Source organism: Camellia sinensis, chromosome 2 (assembly GCF_055761805.1).
Source record: "Camellia sinensis isolate YWXY chromosome 2, ASM5576180v1, whole genome shotgun sequence".
NCBI lineage: Eukaryota > Viridiplantae > Streptophyta > Magnoliopsida > Ericales > Theaceae > Camellia > Camellia sinensis.
In genome coordinates, this window is record NC_138962.1 from 202,101,602 (window position 1) to 202,110,705 (window position 9,104).

Below are 9,104 nucleotides of genomic sequence, written 5' to 3' on the forward strand. Positions count from 1 at the left end.
GAACAACAGGTTCGCAGATTCTTTAGCAACTTTATCTTCCATGATAGACATCCCGTTTGGAGTCTGGATGCGTCCAGTCATCATTGACCATAAATTTGCGCCAGCCTATGAGTCGATTGCTGCTATAGATGAGGTTCAGGACAAAAACCCCTAGTATTACGACATTTGGAACTTCTTGGAGAAGGAAGCATATCTGCCAGGGGTAAATGCCAAGGATAAAAGGGCAATAAGAAGAATGGCCATTCAGTTCATCATCTGTGGGGGTAAGCTGTATAAGAGAGGTCATATGGGAATGCATAAGTTGTGTGTCGAAACTGAGGAATCGAAGCGCCTGATGGAGGCCGTCCACGGTGGAGAATGCGGTGCACACATGAACGGAGTAATGTTAGCACGGAAGATCCTCAGATAGGGTTACTATTGGTTCACCATGGAGGAGGATTGTGTTAGTTTTGTTTGGCGATGCCACAAATGTCAGATCCATGCAAATCGCATGAATATCCCGCCGTCGAAGCTGTACAACATGACTTCGCCAAGGCCGTTTTCAGTTTGGGGAATTGACGTGATCGGGGCTGTCACTCTGAAGGGGTCGAATCGGCATGAGTTCATCCTGGTCGCGATAGATTATTTCACAAAGTGGGTTGAGGCCCAGTCTTATGCGGTGTTGAAGGCGTCGCACGTTGCGAAGTTTATCAGAAATAACATCATTTGTCGCTATGGGGTCCCGAACGAGGTCATTTCAGATAATGGTTCCCACTTCAAGAAGGAAGTGATTAGCTTGTTGGAAAAGTACAACGTGGCTTTTCATAAGTCATCCACATACCGGCCGCAAACCAACAGAGCGGTCGAGGCCGCCAAAAAGAATATCATACACATACTGCAGAAGATGGTGGAAACCTACCGGGATTGGCCAGATAAGCTGCCCTTTGCTCTGTGGGGCTACCGGACATCAATCAGAACTTCTACCGGAGCGACTCCGTATTCATTGGTTTATGGGATGGAGGCCGTTCTACCTATCGAGATTGAGGTTCCGTCATTGCGAGTATTGGCTGAGTGTCAAATAGCCGAAGCAGATTGGCAGCAGAGCAGGTTTGAGGAACTCATGCTTTTTGATGAGAGGAGACTGAAAGCACTGTACCATGTTCAAGGTTATCAGCGCAGAATTGCCCGGGCTTTCAACAAGAAAGTTAAGTCCAGGAATCTAAAGGAAGGAGATTTGGTACTCAAGGACAACCGAGCTCCCATCCACGACCCAAGGGGCAAGTTCAGACCTAATTGGACTGGTCCCTATATCATCAAAGCTATCTGGTCAGGTGGAGCTGTGGTTCTGATGGACCTAGATGGCCTGGAATTTTCCCAACCGATCAATATGGACAAGTTGAAAAAATATTACCCCTGAGAGGCTCGCTAGGCCGAAAACCCGAAAGGGCGACCTAGGCAAAAGTTAGAGCACAAAAAAATTGGAAAATATAAAAACTGAGCTCGCAAGGTTGAAAACCCGCAAAGGGCGACCTTGGCAAAAGTTAGAGCGTAAAAGGAGAATGAAAATACTCGAGTGAACCTAAGCCTGAACTACGTAAGGCTTGATTCCCATCTTTGGGACACGTAGGCAACTTCATCCTGAAGTTCAGCCATAAACTTTTCCCCGATCAACTTTATCCATTTTGACCATCTCAGTCATCTTTATCCATCAACATTTATCGCAACCTCCGGTGCAGTGCTATTCAGACTAGGGGCAACTTTCCATTGCCACACGGTGTCGCGGTACTATTCAGACTAGGGGCAACTTTCCAGTTGCTAGGATCCGGGGTTGTGCATCTCAGTGACAGATCTTAGGCGTGTCCAGTTTTGATCCATATCGAAAATGGTTTTGAAAAGCTTTAATAAAAGTTGACTTTGTTCAAATTAATCTCTTTACCACTAAGACCATTTTTGGACCAAAGCGGAAAATTTTCAGTACCATAGCCTTCAATTTCATTGATTTCGAAACAGAGTTCTCCTACTCTTGCATACAATCGAAGTTGCTTTTTATTGCATTCATAAAGAAAACTTGAATGTACTAATAAAGCAATAAATCCGGGGCATAGTCAAGTCAAGTATCCCTACGCCCCCTCCGAGAGCTGGTCGAAGCCTCTGATGCCAAGCTGGGCCCGAACCTGTGCCTCCTCATTAAGCCAGTCCCAACACTCGTCAGACAAAGTGCAACTGAAAGTGGGAGCAGGGGCCAGGAGCTCTCTAGTCCTCCATGTTGTGGCATATCGGGCAAGCTGTGCACCTCGGACTAGGAAAGCAGCCGGGTACTCAATCCCCTCTGGCGGGCAAATCTGATCATGACCGAACTAGCGCAGGAACCGGAATGGAAAGTAGAACACACAGTGGGTCAGACCAATCAACTGGATCCTGATCAGCCGGGACATGCTATAGCTTATTGCCGGGAGATTGAGCCAAGGACAACGCCAAGCAATGCGACCTGCAGACAAATTGCACATCCAGTCAAACCACCACCTTTCATCAGGGGCATCGACTAGGCGCTGTCGAAAGAAATAGCCTCGAGCTGAGTAGGCTGGGCAAGAGTCCACAACCTGCAATTTGTCCATCAAACATACCTAGGGAGGGATGAAAAATGAGAGAATAAAGAATAGAGAGATGTACGGTGAGAGAAAAGTGAGAAAAGGGTTTTTGTGAGAAAAATCGAGCCTGAGGGCCGAGTGATGTGAGCAAATACATATGTAAGATTGGGTGGGAAACATTACCTGCAGCAGCAGTGGACTCCCAGCAAATTTAGTCGTCTCCCGGCAATAGATAGCATCCAAGCCCATCAGTGTCTCGGCCAAGGTCATGGTGATGCAGCTCTTTCCTTCTTTCAAGCCTTGAGCAACTTCAATCAAACGAATGCAAAATCCGCCAAAGCCCGGGAAAAGCAGAAAGTGAGACAGCAGGCACAAACAAAGGGCGTGTTGCCGGAAACCTTGCCAATAATGGTTGCTGCGGTCACCAGCGTCAGAAAAGCGATGAATCAAACCGAGGATATCCAGTTCCCCATTACAGATCAGAGACCGAGTGTCATGCGTGGTGAGTCCACACATCCGCCCTAAAGCTTGGGCGTGGCCAAAGTGGAACTGGGGCAAGATCTCTTCATGACATTCAGATTCCATCAAAACTTGAAAATCTTCAAAAGTTGGACATACCTCTTGCCTGCCAAAGCTAAAGACATGCGTCACCGGGTTCCAAAACCTCGCCGCGGCATGGAGGAAAGGAAGGTGCAGCGGAGTGCGACTCAGCGCGAACAGTGCATTCAAGCCGAAACCCCGGAAGTTCAACTTTTCCGAACCATCTAGAGAAGCGATCCAAGCTGTGAGATTTTCAACGAGAAACGCCTCCATTTTTGTGCAAAACTAAGATGAATTGAATGAACCACGGAGTTAAGGCTTTTAAAGAGGAAAAGACACTATTCGGGGGACAAGTGTCAAAAATTTGATGGTTGCTGAGCTGAGTGGCCGGCCGGCCACCTTTTCTGGCAGGCCGGCCATTTCTTTTTTTAAAAACCTGGCCGGTGGCCTCCCCTTTGCAATAAATCTGGCTGGCCAGCTCCCAAAAGTAGCCGGCCATGCTCCAATGTGTGTGTTTAGCCCTGTTTTACCCTCCAAGAGAAAGTTTCAAGCATTTCCATGCAACGGGTGTGTCGAAGGCCTCTATTTCCCTCTGTTTCGGATGCGTTCTATTGCCTAGATCATCCGAAGTACACTTTGTTTTGTTAAGTTTTGTTTATCGAGTTGTTGTTTTGTTTATCGAGTTGTCGTTTTGCTTATCGAGTTGTTTGTCGAGCTGTCGTGTTTCGTGTTTTTGAGTTGTTACTCTTTGTTTAAGCAATTTTTGTTTGAGTCTTGTTTATCGAGTTGTCAACACTATTGTGTTTTGCTCATCGAGTTATAAACTTGCTAAGGTTTTGTTATATCTTAGAAAGTTAAGTTGTTGCGTCAGTTCACTACCTGACTGGGCAAAATGCACAATGCACATTTCCATTCAAATCTCATTATGGTGCAAAATGATGCGATATGATGCTAAGAGTTTAAAATACAACACTTTTTTCAAAGGCTGTTTCATTCCATCATGCCTCGCTTGTTACAACATTTTACAGACTAAGGCACAAGTTTTACAAAGAATAAAACTGCCCAATAATGTATAATGTGCTACAACTACTAGCAAAAAGATAAATAAAACAGGAACAGCCGCATCTGTGCTCTCAAGAGCAGGAATAAGAGGCCCTCTTCGCCCTCTTCTGCGGAATAGACTCTCCGCCACCATCGCCATCATCATCATCTGAATCGGAGTCGTCATCCTCGGGATCCCCCTCAGCCTCGCCTCCACTCCCGGAACCAAGACCGGAGCCGTCCTCTCTGTCAGCAGATGTCTCCGACTGACGATCTGCAGCCTCCTCCTCCTCATCCTCACCGAGCTCCTCCTCTACAATGTGTGCTCTGCGTCTACGAGACGACCCCCCCTCCAGCTCCTCGAAAAGGCCCAGATGGCCTAGCTCCTCGAAAAGGCCTGGATGGTCCAGCTCCTCGAAAAGGCCTGGATGGTCCACCTCCCCGAGAAGGCTCAGGTGGCTCGGCCTGCGGCTGAGCATATACCAGGGACATCTAAGAATAAAGAGTTCAATTTAAATACAGCAGTCCAAATATGTACATCAGATGCAGATATAAGAAAACTACATGAAGTGGGTACATGTAAACACAGTGTATAAGTGAGGTGTGTGTCAGATGTACTTTACACAAGTAGCCTATCAATGCAGTAGAAATCAGCATATCATCAGAAGTATGATAAATGCCAGAAAACTAAAGGGTACCTAGAAGCCCATGATGGACAACTGCGCCTCCCTCCGCAGGACCATCCCCTCAAGTGAGGCTACCATCTCGAACACCTGATCCATGTACTCAACAGGGGGCTGCAGATGCAAAGGCAAGGGTATCAGTAAAAGAATGAACGTCCAAGTATCTGAGTAATGAATCAAAGACGTAAAACATACCGGTGGTGAGTTGGGGTCTCTGACATATCGATGGCCGGGCATCGGAGGCTCTATCGGGATCGAAATCGAAGAGGTAGTCCCATATTGCCACCCCATCAACTCGGTCGGCATGTCCGGCCATCCAGGATGAGGATAAGTCGGAGTAATCGGGGGAACCAATCCACCCCCACCTCCAGATGTACCAGCCCTGCTAGTGGAAAGGGCGTCTGCAGCCCGAGCCCGGGCCTAGCTCGAAGATGGCATGCCAGCAAGCCTCATCGTCGGAGTACGAACTCTCGTCAATGGAGGCATCAGGTATATGTGACGGTAAGTAGCGTAATCCCCTTCCTTAAGATGTAGCAAAGCATCAGTACCCAGCATAGCACTAACAACATCCCGGGAAGAGAGCTTATCAGTAATCCGCATATCGACTGGGGGTGCTGAGGGAGGGTCCTGAGAAGTGTACCCCCAAACCTGACGCAAGAAGCGGTCCCCCGAAAACCAGGCCCTACCAACTGGCCCTTCGAACAGGATCCTGTACCGGGAGACACCCCACCCTCCGGCAAACTGGAATCGGAGACCTTTACCTAAAGGCGCCCAAGGCTGCCATGTAATCTACGGATAACAGACGCATAAACCAAGCAGAAATCGAAAATGTACCGGACAAATCAAAGATGAAAACAGAAAGAACTGAGAGTTCTGAAATACCTCCGTCGACCGCACCGTGTCGAAGTACTGCCGTAGATAAAGGAGAGACTCCCGAGGTCTTGGCTGGTGCTGGCCTTCAAATACAAGTGAGTACGGGGTCACGAGAGGTCCCTCTACCAACAACTCTAGGGCCAATGTCGGGAAATACACATAGACCCACAACTGTGGAAAACAAAGCAGAATACGAAGTGCTGAGGGCAAAGTGCACGATACAGAGTATAAAGTGCGCCGTGTGTGCAATGTGCAGGTAATGAGGAGCAGAAATGTAAATCAAGAGGGCAGAAAGTACCTCCCAGGCTCTCCAATACCCGCCAAGTAAGTCCCCCCATCTGCGGGAGGTCGCGCTCATGTAGCAATAAAGGGTAGCCAAGCCGGCGCCACCCCAGTCATACCGTCTGACCTGTGACAGGTCCACCAAAGCACTTAACAGATAAAACCCAACAGTGTTCCCCCTGTCGGCAAACAAAGTGGTCCCGAAGAGGAACATCAGAAAGTCGCGGGCATACTGTGCTGCCTCCTCAGGAGTCCTGGGCTCTATTTCCACCCACCGGAAATGGGAAGAGAACCAGGTGTATCGGACTCTCCCCGAAGGTCTATCAACAGGCGGGCGAACCTCCAGCAAATATATCCAAGCAGCCTGCCACTGGCCCATGTCCCCGTCGTAAGGGATGGGCCAACCTCCCACGTCAAGGCCAGTCAGTACGGCAAAGTCAAACGGGGTCATAGTCAAGTCCCCCGTGGCAGAAAAATGGAAGGAGTTGGTGGTGTCCCACCATCTCTCCACCAAGGCGGCCATCAACGTCCTCCTGGCAGGACAACGAGATAGCCCAATACAGAAGGGCCCGAACCCCGCCAAGTCAACCAAATCCCGAACAGCCTTCGGGAGCTCGGCGTACCAATCTCTCGCCGCGGTAGAGCCATATCCCCGCACAGTGCGAGAAGTCACCTGCATTCAGAATGAATACATGTTTTATGCTAAGCTGCGTGCAAATAAAATGAATAGGCTGCGTGCAAAGTAAAGTAAGTGAGCCGCGTGTTCAGAATCGGTGTGTGCTGCGTGTTCACCTTCAATTTGGGCTGTGTGTTCAGAAAATCAGTGTTTTGGGCTGCGTGTTCAACTCTCAATCAGTGTGTGCTGCGTGTTCAACTCTCAATTAGAGTGTGCTGCGTGTTCACCTTCAATTTGGGCTGTGTGTTCAGAAAATCAGCGTTTCGGGCTGCGTGTTCAACTCTCAATTAGTGTGTGCTGCGTGTTCACCTTCAATTTGGGCTGTGTGTTCAGAAAATTAGTGTTTTGGGCTGCGTGTTCAACTCTCAATCAGTGTGTGCTGCGTGTTCACCTTCAATTTGGGCTGTGTGTTCAGAAAATCAGTGTTTTGGCTCCGTGTTCAACTTTCAATCAGTGTGTGCTGCGTGTTCACCTTCAATTTGGGCTGTGTGTTCAAAAAATCAATGTTTCGGGCTGCGTGTTCAACTCTCAATCAGTGTGTGCTGCGTGTTCACCTTCAAATTGGGCTGTGTGTTCAGAAAATCAGTGTTTTGGGCTGCGTGTTCAACTCTCAATCAGTGTGTGCTGCATGTTCACCTTCAATTTGGGCTGTGTGTTCAGAAAATCAGTGTTTGGGCTGCGTGTTCAACTCACAATCAGTGTTTTGGCTGCGTGTTCATCTCTCAATCAGTGTGTGCTGCATGTTCACCTTCAATTTGGGCTGTGTGTTCAGAAAATCAGTGTTTTGGGCTGCGTGTTCAACTCTCAATCAGTGTGTGCTGCGTGTTCACCTTCAATTTGGGCTGTGTGTTCAGAAAATCAGTGTTTGGGCTGCGTGTTCAACTCACAATCAGTGTTTTGGCTACGTGTTCATCTCTCAATCAGTGTGTGCTGCGTGTTCACCTTCAATTCGGACTATGTATTCAGAAAATCAGTGTATGGGCTGTGTGTTCAACCCTCAACCGATGTGTGCCGTGTGTTCACAATCAATTTATGGGCTGAGTGTTCAGGAATTCAAGTGTTTGAACCATGTGTTCAGAGTGCAAACAGAATGCATGAAAAATTCATAATATGTTACAGAAAAGGTAAGAACGAAGTAAATACCTCTCGTGCCTCATGGGAGAGGTGATACTCTGGCTCCCGCGGAAGGAGATCCCCGGGTGCTCTCGCTCGTCGAAATCGGTGAAGTGATAGAAAATAACCCGCGGAAGAATATGTGCCGGTGGGTCGTACCTCTCAGGTATGAAAGGTCAAACCCTCGGAGGCAGAGCCATGATATCGGGATCACCTCCGGCGTCCGGAGGACCTCCACCGTGGGGGAAATGACCAGCCATTTCAGAAAATCTGCAAAAAGGGGTGAAAATGAGCAAAAATAAGCCAAAATTGGAAAAAGTCAACAAAAGTCAACTCTCGAAAAATGGAAAAAGTCAACAAAAGTCAACTCCTGAGAAAATCTTCCAAATATTGAGACAAACTCACCTCAAGTGGCGAAAATGAGAAAAGAAGCCCTAAAATCAAAATTTAATCGGTTCAAAGTGCTTAAAACTGAAAGATTTCACGAAAACAACTTGCGTGGGGCGTTGGAAAACGCGTGTAGAGCACAGATCTGAGAGAGAAGATGGTTTGGGAAGGTAGAGGAGATGTTTTCGGAGCTGCACTTGTGAGCACAAAGTGTTTGGATGAGTGTATTTAAAGAAAAGAGGCTGAAAAGACAAAATTGTCTCGAATCTAGGCTAGGTGGCCGACCGGCCACCTTTTCTGGCAGGCCGGCCACCCCTCTCCCTCAAAGCTGGCCGCTGGCCTCCCCCTTGCCATAAAACTGGCCGGTGGTATTCCCAAGATGCCCACCAAACTCTCTGCAAATTTTGGGGAGGATTGGAGTCCCCGGGACCTGAAAAAGTACAAGAGAAGTGCACTTTCTGTTGCGAAATCGCTCCGCCGGAACCTCTGCTTCAACTCCCGATGCGTGTCTCATCATTACTCATCGAAAGTGAGATATATCCTTTTGAACATGTTGTAACCTCTCCGGGAGGTGAACCGGAGGCCGCGATCGAGTCGCCCTCGCCGAAATGCGCATTTCCTTGCTCATTGTTTTGGGACAAACATACATCCTGGTTTACGCTTGTTCTGCGTTATCATGCACGTGACTTGCATTCTCATGCACATACTTGCATTGTTATGGACGTCTCTTTGATATCACCGAGCCTCCGTGCTTAAACTCGCGTCGTCACGCGCGTTCCTTCCCGCATTGCGATGCACTTTTCCATCGGCACCGCGATTGTCTGCATTCGATATCACATTGAACCTATGTTGTTAGATCTGTTGTGCTTGTTGAGTTTCTTTCTTTTGCAGGCACGATATTGTATGTACGGTTCATTTGAGACTGGTGCAACCAGATGAATC